This window comes from Haliaeetus albicilla, chromosome 9 (assembly GCF_947461875.1).
Source record: "Haliaeetus albicilla chromosome 9, bHalAlb1.1, whole genome shotgun sequence".
Lineage (NCBI taxonomy): Eukaryota > Metazoa > Chordata > Aves > Accipitriformes > Accipitridae > Haliaeetus > Haliaeetus albicilla.
The window spans coordinates 39,834,473-39,860,904 of record NC_091491.1 but is presented as its reverse complement, the minus strand read 5'-3'; the positions used below and the strand labels follow the sequence as shown (position 1 = coordinate 39,860,904).

Here is a 26,432-nt window from a genome sequence, read left to right as displayed (position 1 = left end):
TACTTAGTTTTGTTTCAAAATGAGGGTTTTTTCCCCCACTCATTTTCCATTTCTGAAGAAAACTTCAGGATTTTTTTTTTTTTTTTTTTAAGTTTTCACTCTGAATATTCATTCTGTTTATTCAGGTATTTTAACTACAGTTGGAAAGAGCTCTTAGACGTATACTCCTGCATCTGTATCCATAAAGGGTGGGCTTTGCCATGGCATCCTGCATCCATCCATCCTAATCCCTTGGTGGCAGTGGGAGTTTTCATTAATGCAGTACAAAGAAAGTGAAAAATCCCACACTAGTGAAAGCATTTTCTATTCATACTGAAGAACTTTACAGTTATACGCCTTCTGAGGATGTGTATAGGAGCCAAACAATGACGGTACAGGGGAGGAAGGGCAGTCTTTGCCATGGGAATCTGGGTGAATCACTCAGTATTTCTGTCAGTCTAAAATAAGCATCAATAAAGTGTTAGTTCCCTACTTTACAGAGTTTGTAAAATGCTTTGATATACTGATATGCACTTCTCTACAATTCCCAATAGCTAAGTAAATCTCTGCAAAGAATAATTTATTAGAACAGATACTTGCCTGGGTATTTTTCTGCATGGAAAACACTGCCATTTGCAGAAACTTGCAATAAAGGTGATGCTCTTCAATCAAGGATCTGGACAGAAGCAAAAAGACAATTAAGTATTATTATTATTCCAATGCTGCGTGGAGCTCCCAAAGAAATAATCAACTTTTGTTAAACAACAAAAAACCGCAAATGCTCAAAGCCTACATTTTTATATAAACTTAAACGGAAGGTATATATTTCCCTAAAAAATTTCTACTGGAGACAGCAGGGCTAACTCAACAAGGAGGAGAAGTAACCCCCCCCATCTGAGGTTGCAGAGATTTATATGTCTTCCTCTGCCTGGATTGTTTTCTTCTAAAGATTTTTCCAACAAAGGGAAAAAATAAGAAAGATGTCTCTGCCGATTGATTAATAATGTTGCTAAGCTCATCTGGCAACATTTTATCCTTTGTAAAAGACAGGTGCCCTTTGCAGAGAAATACTCCATTCTTTTTTTCCTTTCTTCTTTTTTTCTCTTTACAAGCTCTACCATCTAGGGAAAGAGAGTTCTTTGTCTTAATGGCAGTGATTGTCTGCTATAGCAAGACCTAGGAAGACAGAAAACTGAATATGCCTGGCAGATGGAGAGAAGTAGAGAAAGAAGTTTTACTACTTTTAAGGGGCCTGAAAAAGGCTCCCTGCTTTGTTGGCAGTTAAGGGTTAAGGATATGAGGGCTGCTAAAGAACCACCATCTTCTGGAAGACAAATACGTTCTCTTGCTGCTGCAGAGCTTTGTAAAAGCATCAGTCCTAGGACACACACGGTACCGCTGCGATTATGAGTACTGAAACAGGGTAAAGCTGGCAACGTTACTGAAGCCTGCTGCAAATTAATGGGCCAGAGAGCTTCAGTTTGGCTTCAGATAGGGCTTAAAAGTGACTTCGCGGCTTTAGGGCTCTGAGCTGTTTATTCTATTTGTACAAACAGTCCCTCCACCTTCAAGCAAGTCCGAAGCAAAGCCACTCCAAATGAAATTAAAAATTCACAATACAAGAGACTAGAATGACTAGCTGGATTGTCCCAAACAGATTTTGAACAGGCAGAAGCCTTAGAAACAGAATATGACAAATTGGCTACTTGGAATAGTTAAAAACCGGTCTTTCACAGCCCGAGCAGAGCTTTGAACACAAGTGCGTTGATTCAAGAATACATTTCATATGGAGCAGAAGGTGAAAGAGATTGTGTTAATATTTCAGTGTGAGCTATTAATATGCACCAGCACAGGCTGTGCAGTGTAGGCTGCCGGCACACTGCGACAGGACCACCGTGGATTTCTGGGGGGACTGAACTTTGGGGGTGCTTTTCAGTGGGCACTCGTTAAAACTGTTGGAGCTGGCACTTATTTAGAAGCTAGTTTCCAAGAGGTATGTTGACACACGTGTGGCCTGTGACTTATTTGAATCTGTCAGGGTCTTAACTGTCATTGACTCTGCTGAAGTTTCTTTTCAGGGAGTGATAGATTTAGCAAGCAGCTCAAGAAAAAGAAAATAGCTTCTGGTTCCTCCCTTCACCCTTGCATATCATGCTGTTTGTGCTGCAATAAATGAAGATTAAAATACCTCTTATTAATCTCCCACCTTTCACAAGTGAGTTAATGTTTTACAAGCCAGGGTAGCGATTGCTGATAACATGCTAGGGAACATGGAAGCAGAATTTTCCATTGAATTTAACACAACATTCTTTCAGTAACAATCAGTAATGAAAACAAGCTAAAGAATAATGACAGCTATCAGTATTTTTCTTATTATAGGTTAGTATCTGCTGTCATTGTTCAGGTGCAATGACACTTCTTTAGCATGGGCCCTATGGAGAGACACACACCATGGCAGGACCAGTAAATGGTAAAAAGAGTGGCTCATGGCTAGGAAAGGAAAAATAAACGCTGTGCTCTCGAGGGCTGATCTCAAGATGAAGCAATTACAGTTCCAGATAACAATGGTGATTCAAAGAACAAAGAGAAGCAATTAAAAAACTACAATTGCAAGTCAAGGAGAAATAATAGAACAGAGGCAACAAAAATATAAACCATCCTTTTCTTGTACATTCAGCAACTTCTTACTGCTTCTTTTCAATGCCTTGACAAGATCTACACCTCTGCTTTAGAGCTGAGAGTCTGAAATTGCCATCTAAACTGTTTCCAACCAAACCTGCGAATGCTGTAGGACATGACAGGGGAATTGATGCATTGACTTTATCTAACGCACTGGTATTTATGGTCTGGTGTTTTGGAGCAGAGATGATTTCAACGACTTTTTAAAAAAAGAGTGCTGTAGGAGTTGGTAATCTTGCTAGTGAACAATATGAAGTGGCTGGCAGAGGAATCATTCCAGAAGAATCAGCATTTTTCCCTCCTTTAGCAAAGATTTTTTTAAAATCCCAAAACACCTTACAACACAACTGACAGCTGTCCCAGCTCTGCAGACTTCTCACACTGCAGTACCTATACCAATCCATGAATATTCAGAATATGTTCTGGGGATAATCTTGATCTCCTTTTACATAAGAGAATACTGTACATTAAAAGTTGTGGTACTGAGATGTATTATTATGTGTATATTACTGGTAGGTCCTACCCAAGATCTATCACATTAAGCAGTGTGATACCTAACTGTGGGATATGGCTGAGACTTTCCGTGATTACCTGCAGTCTAAACCACCTACACAAAGTATTGTAGGAGGTTCTGAACTCAAATTTCCATGTCCAACTCTTGTACACCAGTCACGGACCAAACTGCTTTCCTGAGCATGAGGTATGGTATTCCTCTAACATAAGCTGTTAGCCTGAATGTAATGTTTCAACAAGATTAGTCTCTTTACCTTACTCTCTAATGCCTTTTCTTTTTTCTATAACATGTCAGAGAAAAGTAATGTACAATTACGGTTTTGTGAGGTGAGTATGCTGTGTTTCTCCAAAGAAATGATAAAAAGCACTCCTCCTTTACCTACTTCTGATTATGGCCAGGCTTTGAGAAAGTAATGAAGCTGATCGTAAGCAGTAATTTATTCAGAGAGGACTGAAAGTTAAAAATCATGGCTTAGGTCCTTTCTGAAAGTCCATTTCAGTTATATTTGTCTGCTATAAAGACAAGGAGGCAGTAGTCTCTACAGGCCCAAGCACTCTGTTCTATCACCATTTCTTCTTCACAAAGGCTCTGATTTGTACCTGTGATTTCACCTCTCCCACAGATGTCAGCAGAAGCCATAGGGTACATTCTGTACGTGGAAAAAACCTGCAGCTGAAGTACCATTCTATCCATCGTTGCTGCACTTTTTGTATTTTTACATTTAAATCCCTGAAAGAGGACGGAATATTTGATAGCAGATCATTTCATCTGAAAATAAGAGTTTTAGTCTTACTGCTTCTTTTTACTCCACATTACTATCCTAATATTATAATAGTAGTCAATGATACTGTAACATACTTTGCCTTCAAAATTATATGCCACTTTTCACCAGAGATATCACACAGTACTCCTCAGACAAAGTTCTTCAGGAAAAAAAATGGCAAATATCTAGGTTAATTCCATGCTCTGACATAAGCCAATGAATTTTGGAAAATGCAAAGACAATTTTTACCATGTCCTTTTTACTACTTTAAGCTCAGACCCCAAAACTTTATGTATAACCCTTCCTTTGGAGACTCTGATTTTACCTGACTTTTTTGCAATATTTATGGAGATCTAGGTCTGGATTAATTTTACTTTATTTTGTATAGGATTTCAGGAAGGGAAGGAAGGAAGGAAGGAAGAAGCAGTATTTTGGTTGAATGAAAATTCATGATACATGATAAACTGCATGTGATGTCCTCCTACAAGAGTAGGAATTCTTTAAAGGACTCCTTTCACTTTTTTCAGTCAATATATACCCTTAGTATTATAATGTACTACATACACACCTAAGCATTTTTAAGAGGACTGATTTTCCTAAAAGGTAACAAACATTAACATTTTATAGAACAGTCCTAGTCCACCAATTAAATATATGTTCAAGTATAGTAAAAAAACCAAACCCAACACCAGCATTCCTCCCTCAAAAGAAAAAAAAACCCAAAGCCACAAACTTCTCATAGAGATTGGGACATTCCTGCAGACTAGAAGTTTTCTCAGTATTTCCCTGGAGGTAACACACAATCTGTATGAATCATGTAAAACAGAGAAACATTTTGAGCGTCTGCATAACTTTGATTAGAGGAAAATTCTAACTCACTGTGCATTTCATAGAGCTAACGCTGTGTAATCTCTTAAGTGCAGACAAGTATCCCATACCCAGCACTGGCAGCTTTCCAACCATTTCTCTTAAAGATCTTAAACTGTTTTGAAGGATGCGTGTCAGTGTGTTACTAAACAGTTTTAGCATTTACTGAGGAACCCCTGTAACCCCTGGGAAGAGGAAGGAGAGGGAAGAAGGCTTGCTCACAGACACATTGACGCAGAATGATTTCTCACTGTGTTTTTCATTCCAGCATATTGACATTATACCACAAACCATAAACTTAATGGAATGTATGTGTCAATATTCTGGGTATAAAGTTTAGCACAAGGAAGATTAATATTATTATCAACATTGAATTAGTAGCTCCATATAGAGATTTAGTATGATGGAAATAATTCAGTCAACAGAATGGATAAAGACAAGGAAGAATCAAATTCTGAGTATTCAGGACTTTTCATCCCAAGTAGAGCCTTCAAGGGTATTTGTGCTTCTGTTGGATGTGATCCAAAACCCCCCCCAGGTTTAGGATAAAAAGAGAGGGAAAAGAAGTAGGAGATAATACAGAATCTCTTACCAAGAGCTACAGGTCACCACAGAGAATCATAGAACAATTTGGGTAGGAAGGGACCTCTGCAGGTCACTTGATCCACTCTCTCATTTAAAGCAGGGCTGACTTCAAAGTTAAATCAGGTTACTTGTGGTCACATCCAGTAACATTTTTACTATCTGCAAAGACAGAGATTCATCAACCTCTGTAGGTCCCTGTTCCATCATCACCATGACCACCACAATGCAGATTTAGTTGCCTGTTCATCCCATTGAATTGCTGGGTTAAGGGTGGAGACAGCATTCAGGGAGCTGTTGCAAACTTGAAAATCTTGGAGGGTAGACATTTTTCAAAATTCCAAGATCAGAGTGAACAAGTTTAGACTAAGAAAGCTCACAGCAGACAAATATCATATTTTTACATTTAGCAGTGAATAAGCCAAATTCCAGTCTTACCATATTCAAAGAAAAAAAAAATTGGTTGGCCAAATAAGATAGTCTTTTCCTAAAATTTGGCTAATTTTCTGGACTTGCATAAACACTTATTCGGAAGCAGAACTATTATATCATGACCAAAGAAAATAATTTTGTATGTTTAAAAGAAAATCATTTAAATCTATATATCTATGCAAAACAAGCAGCAAAATGCTCTTTTATTAAATGGATTCCCTTTTAGTGGCTAAATTTTTAAAGCTTAGATGGTACAAATAACTGATTTTCAATGACAGCATATATCTTTCTTGTGTCTGATTAGCTGTTGCCATTATTTATAGCTTTGTGCATGTGATAGAAACATAGAGAAGACAACATGAATCTTTCTGCCTCTGTTGACAGGCCAACTAATCCATTACTAAGTCTCCTCCATTCTTATTCCACTTACCTGTAAACCAATAGTGTCAGTGTTGAATTATATTTGATATTGAAACTATTGATGAATTGCAAAGGTTAAAATTAAAGTGTGATTTATGTTGTGATCAGCAGCATGGTGTTAGAGCACCAAGTGATCTGTGCAAAATTATAACCATAAATACACTTCAGGCTTTGCTTTAGAACCTCTGCCAAACAGCTCTACTTTTTTTTTTTTCGTTTCATTCTCCCTGTCTCTCTTTCCCTTCTCTGATACTGTAGCAAAAGAAATGCAAATAATTTGCTGATAAAGATCATAAGCTCCCTGGGTTTGATGACTTTCTGAACAAAAGGATGTTACTCTATTTCACTGGAGGCTCATGTGAAATAATGCTGCAACCATTGGAGAAAACACTGAGTGGTACAACACGTACTAAGTTTCTTATTTGACAAAGGCTACAGTTTATAAAATTCCTGATATAATTCACTGCAGTTCAGTAATGCTGGACATCTCTACTAGTGTAAAAAATACTTAGCAAATGAAAGAGTTATTTCCTCAAACTGGAATAAAAATTGTCCCTATCTATAAGCCTCTGTTTGCTTCATGTAGGCATCAGTTTTTCAGATGATATGTTCAACAAAAGTGAATGGTCCATTTTCTATATACATGATCTGTACTTTGTAAGGAAGCATTCCTAAAATAACTTTCTGTTCCTCAGAAGAAGGTTAGAAATCCTGAATATTATCCTACCGATATCTCCCCTTTTTGTATCCTTTTGCACTTCAGGTGTGGAACCAACACTGCAAGTCCCAAAATACTGCTAAAACAGGCTAATCCTGCAGATCTGCACCTTCAGCCTCAAGGATTAAAGGTTAATAAAATCTCTTGCCTCAGCAGATCTCCCACTCCATGTTGCATTACAAAAGAGAACTTCAAATGCACTCTTTCATGTGTATCTACGCAGACATCTTTAGCCAATTCCTCCATGGCACAATATTAGAGAGCTGTGTGCCCTCAGTGTGCAGACTGCAACTGTTGAAAAAAGAGTCGGAAAAAGGTAAAATACCAATTTCTGGGAACAGCAAGTCCAACCCCGTTGTCCCTTTCCTTCCCAAACATGCGCTAGTTAAAACTTGAGCAGAGAGCACAGACTAAAACGTTGTGAGGAAACAATGCAAAACTCACTCATCTCTTACCCTGAATGACAGAGGTGTATCAAAAAGTTTCATTAGGAGGTCTTTGCAGAATTAGAATGACCTGAAGTCCCAGGCAGTATAATTTCTGAATCCGCTACTAAAGAACCCTTTTAATAGTCTAATCCCCGTGATGCTGAAAGTCAGGCTTTCCTGGAGTGAAAAGCACAGAAAGTGACATGCGTAGCGCCAGGCATGACTCCAGGTGGCTGGGAGAGCAGAATTTCTAAAGCTCTCACCAAAATCTTAAAGAAATATCTCTCCTGATATTTGCATGCTTTCATCGTGCTGAAATATACGCTTGACTTTCCTGGAGTAATTAAGTGCTTCTTTAATAAAGAAGCAACCTCTACTGGAGAGTAACCCAAAGGGATAGATTTGTTAGCATGGTCCTGTTTTAATTGGTTACACATAGATTTTGTACCTCTACAGTTCATGTCGGAAAGGTAGAAACAATGACAAATGAATAAATTCAAACTGAACAAGAAGCATTTGTTTCTCTGTTTACAGTTTCTAGTCACAGAACTTGTTTGTTGTGGCTATTAATCCTTTCATTCTATATGCCAAGGATGTGTTATTTCACATACTGTTCCTCAAGCACTGGTCCACCCCTTCCTGACAGCGAAGAAATAATTTTTCCCATTAAAAATGCTGCCTGGTCATCTTTTGAGGTTTAAAGGCCAGTTGATCTACTGTTCTCGAGTTATTTGATGAAAGGGACGGGATGGCTCTTTGTTAGACACCAGGAGAATGGGAATATATGACAATGTATCTACCTGTCTATGCATCTGTCCCAGTTTAATTGCAGAAAAAAATGACCATACCTGAAAGATGAGTGTCCAGCAGAAAGAAAGCCTGTGTCACAGGATAAAATTATTTCACTCCCAGTTAAGTACAACTCCAAAAAATTGTGTCTGATTTTCAGATACTTGCCGTTTTTCATCCAAGCCCAGAATATTTATTATACATGGAAAAAATTCAAAGCACTGGCCTTCATAAACGTTACCAGGAGCTTTGCCTGGCTTTAGCCCTAATGAGAAGATGAAGCGAGAGTCATATTTTGAGTCGTAAATTGTGAAGAGGCTGAGCAGCTAAGTAACCCAGCAAGGGTTTGCAAATCCCTACTGCAGAGTTGCCTCACCACTTCTGGGACTGTTATCACCCCATTGTCATTTGCAGAGCCTAATTGGAGCTTGTCATACAAAGGGACATTCAGACATTTATTCTTTGCTGGGATAAACCCGGGAATCAGGACACTTTCAGTACCTCAAAGATTAGAAAAAACTTAGCGCATTTACAAAAGCGATGATGAGAATTTCCCTGGTAGTGAGTTCTTCCGTGTGATCCCCTCAATGTATGAATCCAGATTTCAGCTACATAAGCACACAGAAGCAAGATGGAAACTTTGTTTTCCTACAATCTCTTAAACTACTGGTCAGAATATTTTATAAATATACTTTTTAAGTGTAGATTTATAACTTTTTATCTAGAGATACATACATTAAAAATTAACTGACTGTAATTCTGAATGACCTAATATTAGTCATTCAAACATGCAATGACAGGAATTGAAAGACAGCATATAGAGAGAGTAGAAACTGATAACTGATTATTTTAAAGATCCATAAATAGTTCGGAATGCTAAGCAGATCATTAAAATCTACTGATAGATGTTTATACAAGTTGGGGGGGTTGTGGTGGTAGGAAGCTGTTTGGCAAATAGGATGCAAAAGACAACAATTTTCAGGACAGAAAAAACAATGCTTTGGTTTTTTTTTTCCAGTGATGGGAAATACTGGTTTAGGTTTATATATCTCAGTGATTTAGAAATAAAGGGCCCATTTCAGGGAAAAATTGTTGTGAAATTGGGGGGAGAGGGGGGGAGGGAGAAGAAAATGGTTGAAAACACACTGAATTCTTAAGTGCCAGGGTTCTTCACAGTAAAATGGTTGTTCTCCTTAGCAGCAATAGACTTTTTCCCATGTCATTGTGGATCAGAATGACAAATATATTTCCATGATATTGAAGCCAAATCTTGTCATTCCTATTCACGCTGAGCAGTACCTTATTTTGGTAAGCCTGCTTGCTGGGTGCAGTTCAAGAACATTTGACAAAGGATGGTGGCATGTCTGTTTTCACATGTGTTGAATGTCTCAACTGATTTCAGGAGAATGCTTGTGGAATAACCCAGTCATTATGGAAAATTGCCCAAGCAAAAGATTTTCACATCACTTCTCTGAGGAGTGCCAGTATTTCCCAGGAGAGCACTCCAACAGTTGTCAGGGAACATCTTTGAGACTCCCACTTATATTAATGAAACTTCACAGCATGAGCAAAAGTTTGTTTATTATTCAACATTTCTTCCCAGAGACTGAACATATTCTGTTCACTTTGGAGCAGTGTCTCATTGTGGGGATTCATTGGAGAAACGATTAATGATTATTACCCTGTCCATATTAAAGAGGATCTTGTAGGTGAAGAGAAAGACTATATGTACTTCTTAAAGTTACATCTTCATGAATTCAGTTTGATTTAGTAATTGATTTCATTTCAATGTTCTGGAAATTTTGCAAGCTGCCATTTCGTTGTAATTTGTGTTTGATCTTAGATTACAGGAGTTGTGAAAGCAATAGCTAAAATAAAGACATGTGGAAAGTAGTATTTTTCAAATACTCATTTTTTTAATTGAAACTCCTTCTCACTCTAATAAGAGGTAGCCTCTGTTCTCTTTTCTTATAAAGGAACGATGCTGGTCACCAGAATGAAGCATCACTGCATTATTGAATTTCCATTTCTCTTCTAGATAGTGCAGATTTGTGAGAGGGATTTCCAGTAACTTATACATAGGATAAGAGATCTCTGTTCCAAGCCTATGGGCAGGTTGAATGCGATTTCATATTTTCTCTACTTCTATCATCACAGAGATTTCCTAGCAAAGAATGCACATACATTAGCTTTATCAGTTCAGTAAAACATACCTGAGATGAGACATGATGGAGGTATCTCTGGTGGTATGGTCTCTCCACCAGAAGAGACAGAAGTTGGAAGTAAGAAAAAGAGCAAAATTCCTCTGACTAAAACCTCCTTCAGATTTAGGATAAATTCATAAATCTAAACTCTGTCTATAGGTTAGAATAAGAAGTATACACAGCTAAGAAAAAACAAATGGAAATGTACTTTGTACAATGAAGGAATTAACCAAAGTTTCCTTCCATTTGTTGTTAGATTATTTTATTTAGGATATGAAACAGCACAAGAGCAGTGGTCCATCTTTTCAGAACAAGCCCACAGTGGACCCAAAATGGTGGAAGTTTATAGTGAGTACAAATGAGTGGAAAATTTCTCTCTCAGTCTAACGAAGATTGTTCCTTGAATTGCACAAGTGTCCACAGTGTAATTGCAACACTATTTATATATTATATATATTATATATTATATATTATATACTATATTTATCTGAACTTCCTAATATGGAAGCCCAGTAAAATGACACAATTAAAAAAGTAAACAATAGGGGTTTTTTCCTGATTTGCTTCTGTAACTGCATTGATTAGCAATTTATCATCCTATTTAAAATTCAATATTAACAAAATTGTAATGTATCGGCTTTACTCTGAAATCAATTCCATAGTCATAGCCATGCCCTATTATGAAGTAATGGCAATGCTAATTTTATTCTGCCAGATGTAAATTGACTGATTTATCACGCCATTATACAGTTATAGTGCTCCTTCAATTTGTTTTCAAAATAAAAGGAGGCAAAAAAAGAAAGCCCAGTGCTACAGCTACCCATTTTTGTTTTAAATCAAGCACTGAGTTTAGATGTCAATCCATATGGATTGGAAGAAAGAATTTTAAGAAAGGAGTCAGAACCATCTACTCTGATATTGTAAGTCACTGTGGTCTCTCTGACTTGAGCCTTCCTAATAGCTTCTGAGACTGGTTGGTTTTTATGTCAAGTGAGAACCTAGCCCTCAATTTCTGTTATATTTCAGGTAGTGATTTAATAATTATAATGCAGGGCTGAGAAACAGAAAGTATTAGATTCTGTTCCCAATTCAAGACTAACTTGCTGGCATGACAGTTTTTTGCTTTACGGTAAAAGGGTATCATATGAAGATATTTTAGGACTTCTTTGAGATTTCATCAAAAAAACATGTAAAGCAGCTGCAGGTTTCTGAATAAAGCACAGGTATTCAGAGAGATTCTCATCATCATCCTCTCATTAAAAACTTTGTAGACCAAATGTCATTCTTAGCAGTCTCTAGCAACCCTATGGCACAAGTTTAACTGACTGGAGCTAAGTTAGCAAACACAAAGCATCAACAAAATGGAGTCTGGCTGAACCAAAGATGTCTGCCAAACCAAGGGGAGAAAAACACAGAATGCTATTGCCAGAGCAGGCAGTCACATAACTGATTTAAATGGTTTGCAGCCAGCTGGAACTGTGGCATAGATAAGGCCTTGCCATGCTGAACCAGTTTGCAGTCAACTGTTTCTAAAACCTGCCAGTTATAAATCCTTTACGCAACACAGATTCCCACTACTTGAAATATCAGGAAAACTCCTTTGGCTACAAGTTGCGAGCTGTTGCAGCCGCTGCCACCAACCACCTGCCACAGACGTGATTCCACCCACAAAATGGAAAACAGCAGCAGCATTCGGAAATAAAGTACCTTGCCTGAATTAACTTCTAGAAAGAAACCATGGTTCTTACTGTTTACAAAATACTTTACCTGCCCCAAGTTTCAGCAAGAGCTAATTGCTGTTGTGAATAATCTTTTACAGGCCATTTTCGTATTCTCTAAAATCTGCCTCTTACCCCTACTGATTGCATATCTAATTTACTGTGAACAGAAGAAGCTAATAATATTATATCTGCTAAAGTAGCTGCGATGCATGAAAAAGACCAGCCATTAATGTTTTGTATTATTTAGCTTTTAAGGTTTTTGACTGCTGGTGTTATACAAAGTACAGTCACTTTAGTCATCGCTTTGGTAGCTGCTACATTTTCACAAGGACATGCTGTGTGGCCTGGAGGATCTCTAAATAATGATAAAAAGAATCAAAATAAAAGTATTTGGCTTGTAATTATGTAAGATGCACTCTAAGGCAACTTAAAATGGTAACATATATTCAACTTAAATAAGACCCTAGATTCTTGGCAGAAGCGTCAGGGGTTCACGTGATGCTGTGAAAAATAAGCAGAAGGGCAATTACAAAAAAGCTACAAGAAGTACTTATTTGCTTATAATGTTGGCCCTGTGTAACTTTGTGTTTGTTTCACCTTTTTTTTCCTATTGATTCCTGATAGGACATATGCCCAGTCTACTGAAAATACCTAACCCAAATTCCAAAGTCCAGGAAAACTTCAGAACAGCTCAGAAAATGCCCGACTCTGACAGCTTTGAACCACAACTAAGTGCACAGGGCTGCAAGCACTGAGCAGTTCTTCCCTTCCTAGAAAACCTCTGAAAGTGTATGCATTCAGTAAATTTGCAAGACCTTTTTTTTTTTAAGACTGGAATGTATTTTTCCTTTTGGAACCCGAAAATAAGAGACACGACAAAGAAATACAGTATACCCTTAAAAACGTGCAAGAAAGGACAGCAAAAAGGAACAAAGGCAAAGTATTAGGAAAATAATGCAAGCTAAATTAGTAATAAAAACAAAAAAAAAAAAGGGGGGGGGGAGTAAAACAGAGTGGATTCATTGATTTAGTGCAGCACATAGCCCTGGCACCTGCATTTATCCTAGCCACCTTTCAAAAAACTACTTTCTATCAAATTTATTAAAAAAAAAAAAGAGCCCTCCACTGATTTTCCTAGAATTTCTGTGCATTAGCAACGAGACAGAAAGAGGTGATGTGACTCATCATTGGGTATACATTGACCGTCTGCTCTGTAGGACAGACATATCCTGAAGGTCTCCTTGCCGCCTGCTCCCTACCCTCCTTCCCTCCTCAGATATTTGAGTTCTCTTCAAAAAGGACTGACCTTACTGGAGGTTTTAGGAGATAGGAAACCTTTGCACTGTCTCTATTTGCTCTCTGTTTGTGTATCGCTTTAGTGATGGAGAGCCAATTTAGTTTTAAAAGCACTGAATCCATTATTATCTGCCAACAGTATATGAAACATGGTGGCAGGAGACAACCTGGTGAGATTTACAGCACAGAAATGAGAAAATTTCCTGTGAAGCTGACTCTGTTTTATAATATCTCTAGAACTTATAGCTCATCAGCTAGTATACAGTAATTGCCTAAATGAATACTTCTGTCTCCATGGTGCCCTGCAGGTCAATGGGGTAATTTTTCCTTGTGGCAAAGGGGTGCGTGGCTGGTGCAGGCACACAGGCGGTTCACGCTCTAACTCACTTCTTCTGCGAGTGGTGACTTTGTGAATGACACTTTAAGTGCACAACCATTTGTCTTATACTTGCAAATAACACATTCAAATCTTCCAAGGTAGTTTATGCAAAAGCTATAGAGTTGTTTGTAATTAAAGAGCCCATTTATATCCGCATTCATCTGGTTTGACCTTACTTGAAAATCATGCCATTAAAAAAAAGAAGAAAAGCAAGCTGTTAATCGTACAGTGCTCTGGGAAGTAAGATGGAAATATCAAGTTGAAGATAACTTTTCTCTTTAGTTTGTTTGCTACCACAAATACCTGCAGTCCCAAAGTGTGGCATGGATCCTCCATTGGCCTACAAAAAATTCATGTGGTGAATTTACTGCTCACTGGTGGACTGAACTTAAGCCTTTACATAGTACCTAGAGTGTTTTCATTGGCTTTGATGGGTATGGACCAGGTCTATACCACTCATTTACATTTTATTCCATCCTGATTGTAAAAAAAAGTAGGCTAAATTACTAAACTATTTTAAAATGTTACCTTTCTGCCAGGCAAAGTGAAAAAAAGTGAAAACTGATTAACTGAAGCAGTTTTGCAATTGAGGCAAAAAGCATATCAGAACAACAGAATTTTTTCGCCAAAAACATAGCATTTCACTGAAGCAAAAGGTGAAGCTGAAGTTACTCCTTACAGTGCATTCAGATAACCTTTTGAAGGGTTAACATTAGCCTTCAGTATTTCTGATAATAAAGTTCTTCCAAAGCTGTAAGGCATAACGTACAAAACCAGAAGCCCTTAATAATTTACCGTGATACTTCTATAGAGGTTGGAGTCCAGCACTTACAAGGCTTGGAACAACGTGCCATAAGTACCCAGGGATCAAAAACTTCAGCTAGGTATGTTAGCACTGCCTCATCTTAAATTAAAAAAAAAAAAAAGAAGAAAGAAAAGAATGAATTGTGAAACAGAGATGATATCCAACTAGTAACCATGGAACAGATTAACAAAAAAAAGAGAAGAGAATCTGAGTTGTCTGACATAATTGTGTGAAGATGTTTTTCTCTCAGATCTATAAAGATGGCAGCTTTGGAAGAAAATATCCTAAATGAGTTCTGCAAGCTGTGGATATCACCTAGAAAGGCTATCACAAAGTCGTAGATTAATATTTTAAACTCAATCTGGCAGAGAGATTCATGTGTAGAAACGATGTGCAGCAGCTGGCGATGTGTGTTACAGCATTGGTAGCACTCAGCCGACACACAGCCAACGTGACATGAAAAGCAGAAATCTGAATAGTGTGGTACAGATTATGCGGATGCCGAGAGGAGCAACTAAGGTGACTGCCCTGCAGAGATTCACTGGCCTGCCAGCTACGTCTAAGCTGGGGGGGTCCTAAGGCATTTCCCACACAAGTCGAAGTGGTAACTCATGCCAGAATAAGCCCAGGAACAATTTTTGGGGGAAGACACCGACAGTGCTCTAAGACCACGAAGTGTATCCTAGAATTCAACTGCTCTGTAGCCTAGACATAGTCTCTGGCACTACTGAATCGAGCATGATGTGAACACAATCTTTCCCTAACATTAAAAAGAGCCCATAGGCAAGTACAGCTCTGTGAACCCATCAGTGAAGATTTTTCTGCAGTACGAGTCCATGGGATTGTGTGAAATACAGGGTCTGTTATAAGCAACCATGCAAAAGATGCCAGCAGTCCTGTTTGGAGTATATTGTTCTTTTCTTTTCTACAGGAACTCACCCATATTCAGTAAAACTCCATTTTTCAAAGTGAAAATATGCTAAACATCAGGTAGTGCACCTGTTTTCCTATTCCAGCAAATATTCGTCCAGTCCCTACCATTTCAAATGTTAGCAATAAGGCAACACATTTATCTCCTGCAAGGCATTGGTTACTTATAAAATCACAGTGTTACTGCACTAATTGGGAATGACTGAAGATACAACAGTTGCATTAATACTTTACCATCCCCAAGCTTTGATACTCAGCGGCTGCAGTTCACCATAGCCATACCCACCTCTCCGGGCAGCTGCCAATTCAGTCCAGCTGGATTCTTGCCTATAGGCTAAAACCACCTAAGCACAAGTCTACTGCACTTTCAGCGGTTCCCTTGAGAGCATACCTACTGACAGAAAACTAATTTTAAACTACCTCGTCTCCTGAGAGGCGAGTAGGCAGAATGCACCATTTTCCCTCTAGGCTATTTAGCCAGGTATTTTTCTGGCATCCAAAATGGGTTTTCAGTCAGTCTGCAATGAAGCTACATGCTGTCACTGTCATACTGCTACAACTTGCATTTTATTTAGAGCTGGTTGAATTATATATAGCTGACTTGAAGTTCTGCTTCTGGATTGCAATACAGGCATAGTCAAATCGAGCTTTTGAAAATTTGATTGCATATATGTCCCAACTTACCTGAAAAGCTTGGTGACCTATGGGGAAAACTCTGTGGAAACATCACATAAAGTGAAAATTTCCACTTCTCAGTCTTACACATATTTTGTACCCTTCGTAGGACACGATTGTTGTAATTCACACTTAGGTATTAATTCACTGGAATTGGACTGGCAAGCAGGCTCATTCTATTTATACTTAATCCGCAAACTCCTGAATGTTAATATGTGCCAGCAAATCAAATGTAAATGCAAGGTAATATGTAATCTATGAAAGCTAAGGAAAATTATCAAGTGACATACATTACTATTTGAAATAACTAAATCAAGCATGATTCCTTCCAAATGAACAGAGATGAGCACACTGTACTGAATCTAAAAGGTCTAGGGATTCTACAAAGACTCTGTTAATGAATCAGAAGGCTTATCCGAGGGGATATTGAAAGCACCCAGATCAGCAGCCTAGGGTTTCTTCTATTTGTTTCATTCATTACTTTGTTTACCAACACTAAAACCCACTGCATTGCAAGTCGGCCATGAAGAAGTCAGAGTCTGATGAATGGAGAAAATGAAGGGAAACCATCCTGTCTCATTAACTGGAAGATAAACAGAATTCCTCTCTTTTAACAAACTTCCTTGACTGGAATGAGACTCAGAAATCCTGACTAACGCTGCTCTTGTATTAAATATACTCATCTTGAATCTGGCATCTAATTCTATGGCAGACTTCTTCAAAGGTTGTTCATGTGTTATTTTTACAGCTTTTTATTAGTGGCTACAGCAACTCAATTCTCTGTTGCTGAAGAGCGAAGCTAAAAAAACAGAACCCAGGCACCCTAAAGGCTCTGAAAAGAGAATTAAAAAAAAATGTAATATGCACTTCAAAAAGCCCACAATCTCACACATTCTGTGATAGTTTCATGCAGTGATGGAAGCGTGTGGTGATGCAGCCAGTAGGACAAGAAAAGAGATCTGATTGTGCATGTCCTGTACGTACCAGTTTGCCTGAACACAAATTACTGGTGGTTTGTCTTTCATTTAACAAAATCAGTGTCCATAATAATATCTGAGTTTCAAGACTCCTTCAGAATTTAATTTTACAGGCTGAGCAAATGCTGCAGAAAATGTAGTTCTATCTCCTTTTCACTTTTTCAGCCAGCTGAATGTGCTAAGATTTGAGCTCTTCTACCTTGTGCAACTTTAGAACTTCATTTTGCACAAAGTTGTTAGCACTACAAGATTAAGCGTGAAATAAAGTGCTATGATATACCCACTGCCTTTTTATTGTGTGTTTGCAGTTGCAGCACAATTCAATATAATAAAATTCGTGCCCAAGTTTTTATTATCTTTTTTTTCGCAAATGAAATGACAACTAGAACCATTTAGTAACTGCATAAACACCAAAATACTTTCCTAATCTCAATTTAGACTTCCTGAAAAGAGTTAAAGGGATATACACTTGATCCGTGGCCACTATAACTCCACTAAGACAATATAGCTGTACTGGTTTACATCATCTGAAGATACAGTGTCAGGAACTTCAAGAAATTTTCACTAATAAACTGATACTGCACATAGTAAGGAAATTTTCACTAATGCACTTCATTTATGTTTTAGAACCTAATTCCCTCAAAATCTGTGAAAGTCATGGACATTAGATCCAAAATCCAAACATACCTCAACTTGCAACTTCACAGTAGTAAATCTTCTTCTCAATCTTTATCCCTTGCTATTTCCAGCTGAAATTAACTTGTGCTGTATAGTATAACTGAAGTGTAGCATAATCAGAAACGGACTAATAATTACCTGATTATAAGATATTGATTTTGGAAATCTGAAATACTCTATCTTAAACCAAATCTGTTAACTTTTTAAGTGGGATAACTTAAACAGGAATGACTGAGAGGCATTCACTACTGAATAGCTAAAATTAAGCCACTAAAATCCTCCTATGGGGGGAAGACTTATGTTCGGTACAGATTTTGAAATCAGATGAAAAAAAGAAATTACACTCTTTCCCACACTCCAGATGAATATTTTTACTCATGGGGAAGCCAACAGACATTTTTCTCACCGGTTTTTGTTTGCCTTATCAGTGCTCTGAAAATGCCTACTGTATCAGACCCAAAGAAAGAACAATCAGGAAATCTAATCTGTGAATTCATACACAGCACAAACACCAAAAGAATCAGAAATGTCACAGCTTCATGGTGTGCATGTGCACTGAGAGAAAGAAAAACGGAATCAGTGAGCAAAACTTAAATACCTCAAGAATTTCGTTAGCAGTGAGGGTGTCACTGATTTCTAAAAGTTAGATTTAGGTGGTTTTAAAACTCTTTGCAAGTCCAGCCTTTAAACCACAGATGCTTTTGAAATGCCAGCTGGGACAAACTATATGATTAGACCACCTATACTTTTAAGTATATTGCCCTGTCTGCTGTAATCAGTGGCTTCACAGAGAAGCTCAGCAAAGAGCTTGTTAATAATTAATGACTTATAAGACATAATATTTGTGCTCAATAATGCTAATTTCATGGGTTCATGAACAGCTTCTTAAGTAAGGTCATTATTTATTGTCAAAGGAGAGGGGAGGTCAAATAAACCAGCTGCATATTTCCTCTATTTTGCATGCTGCCTCCAGAGAAGAATACAAAATTCAAGAAATTTGGCATAACTCGCATCATCAGGATGGGTTTTTTAATCACACAGAACTGAGTTATACCTATTATTAACTAACAAATTCAATATTTAATATAAAGGCAACCTAAAGGAAGTAATTATTTTTGCAATATAAGCCGAAGATTGTAGCATGCAAAGGTACAAATGGTCTGAAAAAGTGTTTCATAACAATACTTTTCACAAATAGTCCTATATCTGAGAGTAAGTTAGACCTTTCTGATTAACTTTGACACATGAAGGGGTTGCAAATGATTCAATTAATTAAAAAATTATTTTCATGGAAAAGATGTGTGTTTCTCTGTCATTTAACTAGTAATGACGTCAGTGTGATGGTACACTTAAACACAGGAATTCTTGTGCAGGAAGGATCCAGATAGCACAGTAAGCATTCTCTCAGCTGGTACCTACATCATTTCACTTTGCAGCCAGATCTTGCAAAACTTGGGATTTGAACAAAAATTCCAGCTAGCACACCAAACAACCTGTCGCTTTCTAATGATAGACTACTTTACCTCATGAAAATCAGTGCAAAATAAAACACCTTTCTTTCTTCCTTCCTGTGAATTTCTGTTTTTCTTCCTTAATCTCACTAGCTAGCTATTAAGCTCCAGTTGTGACCATTGCCCTACCTAATGCTTGCTGTCAAGGTTGAATGAGTGCCTGTGTAGTAGACCTCTGGTGTTCTAACCTCTGCTACTGTGTGTCATCGTCTTCCCTGGTTTTCCTCTTTTTCTTTAAATAGTGTTCATGTGTGATTCAATATAATCAACTGAGCTGTGAAAAAATTTTAAGATCACATATGTATCACATATTTTTACACATATTTATTTCTAAGAGGCAATACTCAAAGTGCAGACAGTAAGTGACTCAGTAGACATCTTAAATGAATATGTACTGAAGGTGTTCTCCAGCATGGATTTTACCAGGCTAACTGGTTTACTAGCTTGAGAATAACCAGCTTGTTAAAGGCTTTGTTTTGGTTTGTGGGAGTCTAAAGTTCTGACCACATTTAATTATAAAAGCTGCCATTGTGAGAATAGGATTGCAAGAAATTTGCCCTGGCTAAATCAGAAAAAGCATGGGTCAAAACCTGCAGTCTTTTTTCAAAAATACTATCACTGAAATTGTGATCTTAATAATAGTGACTTCATGATTTCACTCCACACTTCTGTACAGCAGATTTTGCCCAAAGTCCTGCCTGAAAACAAAACTCTGGATTTTGAATCTAGTAGGCGCTTAGAAACATCTGTTTGAGCAAAACAAAGATGAGAATTATCCCATGGTCTTTTCTGTCATTTCTGAAGAAAGTCCTCCCATAAGCAGGTTGCAGTATTAAAATTCCTTCCAAATAGTTTGTAAAACTTCTCCCTTAGAACCACATTTTCAACAGTAAGTGTGCTCGGATCACAGCTTAATACTTAGCAGCTGTTCTGGAATTAAACTTCACCGTGTTATTATTACACATTTCTAGCAGCTATAAAGATGACAAATACCTGGAAGCCTCCACGGGCTAGGTTGCATCTTCCCTTATGTTCCTCTGATGCTATAGGCTGATGCTAGAAAGAGCATATAGATTCCTCAAATAATAACTTAGCATTACATTTCTTAGTATCATGTAAAGATAAGCATGAATGTTGCCTACACGTAGAATTCTAGCATGTTTCATGGTTATGAATATGCCTAGTCCACCAGACAACGACAGCCCAATAGCTTACTATAGTAGAATGTATTTGAAAAAGGACATAGGGCTTCCAAGCAACAATGTGACCTACTATTAAACTGTAACAGTAGATATTAAATTATTTTAGGTGACTGCATACCTGTAGCCAATGCATATTTCTGTTATAAACTTCAAGCCAACATAAAAACACAGTGGATAAAATCTCAAGAACTGCTGAAAAGTCCTATTTCCCACTGATTCTAAACCTGGCACACAGGTTACAACCTTATTGCAACGGACAGACAGCTGTGTGCATGGGTCTGGTTTCCTTTCTACCAGCAATAATAAAATTTACTTTGAAATTTCAGGCCTGATGTAAATGGTGCCCAGCACATCTCAGGACTTCATTCAGGGATTAAACCAATTCTGGGGATAAATGAATAAAAAAATAGTATCTAGAGAAAATTACAAAAAGTTGGAAAACCTGGTGGGTAACACTGTTTTTTCATCTTGCAAGTCATGCACAGTCTTATGTGAATGCCACCCATGCAGCAAAACATCTGCTGAATGGCAAATTAAGATCCCTACAGTCCAGGTAGAGTTTTGGTTAGAAAGTTGCGAGAAAGTAGGATGCACTTACTCATTTAGTTTATTGCTATCTCCAGACCACCACAGCTCAGCATAATTCAGTACAATTTGGTAACTTCTGCCCAAGGAACACTCTGCAATGAGATTACAGGAGAAACGAAGGTCAGTTCTGAACTGTATCATCAAAAGCAAATGCAATGTCTACTCGCACTATATTTATCTCTAGTAAATGCTGTGCGACAAATAGGATAAAGCTAGAGGTGTATAGTGGGCAGAGAGATAAAATTGAAAGTGAAATGTTTGCTAGTTAGCGTACATGTCAGGGAAAATCTCACCAGCTTGCATTAGGCACATCTAGAATGCTGGGACTCGGTACAGACACCATTCTGATAGCTGTTGCCTGAACTCTTAATTTTTTTAAGACTCAGTTGTGTTTAAAGATTTTTTTTGGCAGAGAATGAATCGTTGCATTTGAACACATATGGGATAAAAATAAACAAACAAAAAAAGCCCCCAACCTTATGCAAAAGATACAAGACATTTAGTAAAAGAAATGATTTTTTAACTAAGGGCTCCATTTCAGCCATCCAGCCAGGCAGGGAGCTTCAGGCCTATTGTAGGAAGCAGAGTATTCCAAGTACATTAGAAAATGTCTCTGCTATAAACCAGGTTTTACCTAGAAATGTAAACTAAATGCTGAACGACAATGGATTTCCTATGTAATCAAACTGTGCTCCTATTAATACTTTTCATGAAACACTGTGATTTACTTATTACTCACTATGAAGCAAGTTACCACTCCTTTTTACAGTTAATTTATCACATAACTCTTCTCCTCCTCTTGCACAATAAGCAGGGAAATATCACTGAGTTATAAATTCCATTTTTGTTTCCATCCATTCATTACATAAATTATTCAGAACTGCTTTTATAAAGTGGGGGCTTCAGATTCCTTTATAAAAATAAGGAGAAAAGACAGTCCTAAACCAAAAAAAAGGTAAAAAATACACATTTGATACAACTTTTAATTATCCTTTTCATTAAACTGCAGCATGTTCACCTGTTTATAATCTCAATTATTATTATCATAATAATTAATATTCCTAGTCTCCTAACAGCTCTCTCCGCAGAAGAAAAGAGGAAAGAAAACAACAAAGGAAATATTCCCAAGGCACAATATTTCTTTTGTTTTTGAACTCTCAATTTGCATATTCATCTTCAATGAGCAACGTCTACTGACATCTCCACAGCTACCTTTTTACAGAAAAACATCATCTTCCTCTGCAAGCCAGAAGCCACCACCTTGTACGTTGCCAAATGATGTATTCTAACCAAAGAATTCCAAACTGTGACACATTTCTTAATTAGAAAATATTTCCAGTTCCTATTTTGAAAATAATCAAAGACGAATTCTAGCACTTACATCAAAAACACATGCTCCTAAGGGCACAGAAAATTTAATACCAAGCACCAGGAAAAGTTTGTGAGCACTTTAAATTTTATATCAATATTAATTGGCTGTAGTGCAAATTCAAATACTCTGTTAGCAGCCAATCATTGTTGTTTGGCAGCCCATGAAAAATTAGTTGTTCATTTGAAGTCACTTTCATTAGGTAGATATCTACACCATGAAAATAAGAATCACAGGTTTTCTTTTTAAATTTCTTTAAATCAAGTATCTATCACTTAGTGAAAGAAAACAGATACGAAAATGAAGTTATGATGAATTAGAGTAATTTTTCCAATCAGTAGGACAAACTACATGATGCAGTTCGCAGCAGCAATTATTATAGCTATTGTAATAATGCACATATTTATTAACTAATATAATATTCTGTGGTGTACACAGTGATGTTCACTGTGGATAGTCGGTTGACTCTGCTGTACAGCTGATTTTATCTCTATCTTTCCTATGAAAAACATGACTAAGGATAGCTAGAAAATAAACAATGTTATATTTAAAAAAAAACCTAAATCTTTTGTTATTTAGATTTCTTCTATATTAACACAAAAGAAATACACCCAATGTCACATGAACTGAATAATCTTGATGTGGGATGGTATATAAGAAAAAATACTCAAAGCACTTTAAAATATAGTCAAAGCACTCAGGAGACATGTGAGTCCAGTATCTGGTTTGTATGATTCAAGATGAGACAGTCTTTTGTTTTTTCCTATTGGAGTTATACCAAAGTTTGGTTATTTATTCACAGCCACTGATATTGATGATAGGGTCCAACTGAGGACACAGGAATGTGCATCTTCCTGTCTTGCTCTGGAGAAGGGGAAGCTTGCAACTTGCAGGAAAGTCACCATAAAATAGTAAATTTGAGAATTCTTAGACAATGTTTAGGTAAGAAAGGGAACAGTACAGCAAAATCAAGATAATTTGTTCCAAGAAAACAAATGTCAACAATTCAGGAAACTACTAGTTAAGATTCTACAGGAAAGACAAATACGTATGCCCCGAAACATATGCCTCTAACAAGAAAAGACAAGACCCATGGAGAAGAACATATAAGGAATGACATTTTAAAGGTAAGACAACAGAGGAGATTTATCTGAAGGTCTTTTCTAACTCTATTTCCTACTGTTTGATACAAATTCTGCTTTTCAACTATAGTTCAGCAACACAGAAAGTGTTACCCACTATGGGACATGCATCTTAAAAATTAAACTGATAAAACTGGTGTATATTTACTCACTTAAGGATCACGTTCGTTTGTTGGGAAGGATCTCCAGATCCATGTCAGAGTGAATGGAAGTGTCTGGCGAGCCAAGCAGAGGTTGAAATTCTGGGACAAGGAGGCAAAGCAAAGCTAGTTCAGGGGAGACAGACAGCAGAAGGCCTTCGAGGTAATTATAAAAGGGGGTTTGGGAACTAGTTGTATATTTTAACCTGTGCAGGTAGGAAGAGGAAGACCCTGCTACCGAACTTTGGCGTCCAGGCCCTCTGAGCTAATTCTGTGTCTAACTGAGAAGGCAGAGGTATAAGGGGTATATAGCAAGAGAAGGAAAAGTATTGTGACAAGAAAGGGTGAAAGTCGGGGAGTTAAGAAGTCAGTATGCACCCATCACACATCAGCAATGTTATTCACATTGATCAATGGAAGTTAACATGTTGCTTTCTGAAGATGAGAAATGGGAGTCAAGAAGTCATAAGCTTCATCTAGGAACATCAAACAATAAACTGATTGTCTTTAGATAATACTATGTTAGAATCTTGATTATTAATTATGAAGCTGACAGATGACAGCTGACAGCACATGTCAATAGTGTATTTAGAAAGGATTCATCTGATCAAAACCTTTAGTTTTCAATCTCCCAAAATAAAAGACCCAGCTGTACACATAAAACAGATTCTAATAGTGCTGCAAGGGAATAAGGTAAGTTTAAAAGTCTGTATACATATTTAAGTGTGTTTTTTATAAGCTATCATATTAAACTACTAATATATATCTGGCATAAGAGTAGTGAAAATATGCCTGAATCCTTTTAGTCAACATCACTCAATGCATCATGGGAATATGACAAAAGCTGTCAACGTAATTGAATCAAGAGGTCAGGATTAGTGGTGTATTTCAGTAAACAGGTAGAAAAGTATCTACTGAACAAAGTTTTGCTCATGATACTTTCTGTCCATTCTTGCTCAACATGAGTACTTTCCAGTAGTGTAACAAGTGATGGGTGAACATCCAAATATATTATTTGCTCTTTGATCCTTTCTCCAGTAAATGTGTTACAGCTTTGTTATGGTTTTTTAAAAAAATATTTTACTTTGTTTTCCATTTATTGATTTGGCTTTAGGGGAATGGATCGTGCTGTTCAATAGGCCCAGAGACTGAAATATTTTAAAGTTGTTATTCATTACTCTGAATTTCAAAAATCTGTGGCACTGCCTTATCCTTTAAAATACTAGCAGCACTCTGTGATTTTTATTAAAGTATCTGTGACACTTCTTTTTAATTTGTCAAACAAGGGACAGCACAGGTGGTAATGCAGAACAGGAAGATTCATCTGAAACAGAAATAACCTCTAAGGACATTACTCTGCTGTCAATGTTTATTCAAAACTCCTCCTGACTTTTGTGAGAATTCTTCACAGCTAATGATGCTGAGTATCAGTGCAGGTTCTCTTCACCTCTTCAGCAGGTAAACAATAATTCTTAGCTGCTCTGATAAATTCACTTTACTTTATTTCCAGCTTGCTTAGGGATATATGGAAGAAATAAAAATATCCACTCAGTTAAAATATGACTTAATAAAACAGTACATTCCAAATAACCCTGCAAGTTTAAACAGTATCTATTCATGTTACTACCCATAACCACACTACACAGCTGTAAAGATACCAGCCAAAGACATGAATATAGCAGACAGGCCACAACATAATGACCGAAAACAATAGCCATTTGTTTGGAAAGCTGAAGAGCTAGGAGAAAGGCAGATTTTTTTCAAGTAAATAAGCATGTTCATATTGACTTGGAAATATATGCAGCTAGAACAGAGAAGAAGTCATCCAAGTTCAAATAAATTAGAGTTCTCAGAATTCAAATAAAGCTTCATCTCATCTTGCAGCCTGAGAAAAACTAACCAAATAAAATAATTTATTCAAGGAATACCAACTAGAGGACATCATAATACTGTTTAGGAGCTGCTGCAGAGACCAAAGTGCAGTCAGCTGTCATCTTAATTAACTTGTAGTGCCAGTCATGCCAAATCATTCCTCTGTTGTGCCCAATACAGCCATTTAACATGTGGTTACGAGTTATATACACTCCTTAAAGATAATTCTGTAATCTAACCCCATGTCTGCCTTCTGTTAATTTAGTTTTGCCCCGTAAATGTCCGTGTTTCTTGTCTAACCAGCATGTTTGAAACTACCAGGTCAAACCTGGCAGTCTTTAATGATGCCTCAACAATTTGATCTTTTTTATACCTTGTTAACATACATTCGAACTTTAAAGGATTTTTTTAATTTATAAATGAAAATAAATTTCATAAATGCACAAGATGAAAGGACTGTTCAGAATTCAAAAAGTTTGTCATGAAATAGAGGAATTCTAATAAAGAATTTGTCATGATAAGAAAGCGTGAAGGCTCATTCGATTACACAGCTGGTTTTTAATTATTTAGTCTGTTGTACACTTTAGTAACAGAATTTTTTGGTATAGAAATCCTTTGTTGTTATCATCCAGACTATGAATATTAGCATTAGTCTGAATGTGGCTAGAAACATAATATTTGTAGTATATTTACTCTCATCTGGTTTAGTTCTATATACTTAAATGGACATACCACAATTTTTGCCACATAAAGTTCTGATAGCCTTCCATGT

General features: G+C 37.1%; 1 long non-coding RNA gene across 1 annotated transcript; it reads right to left on the bottom strand.

Annotated features, from left to right (window-relative positions):
• Positions 1 to 641: 641 nt before the first annotated feature.
• LOC138686698 (uncharacterized) lies at positions 642 to 25,289 on the bottom strand. Its single transcript, XR_011325992.1, has 3 exons — positions 25,144 to 25,289; positions 23,801 to 23,890; positions 642 to 655 (listed from the first exon to the last, which is right to left on the bottom strand). It is a non-coding gene; the product is annotated as an uncharacterized lncRNA (long non-coding RNA).
• Positions 25,290 to 26,432: the final 1,143 nt, after the last annotated feature.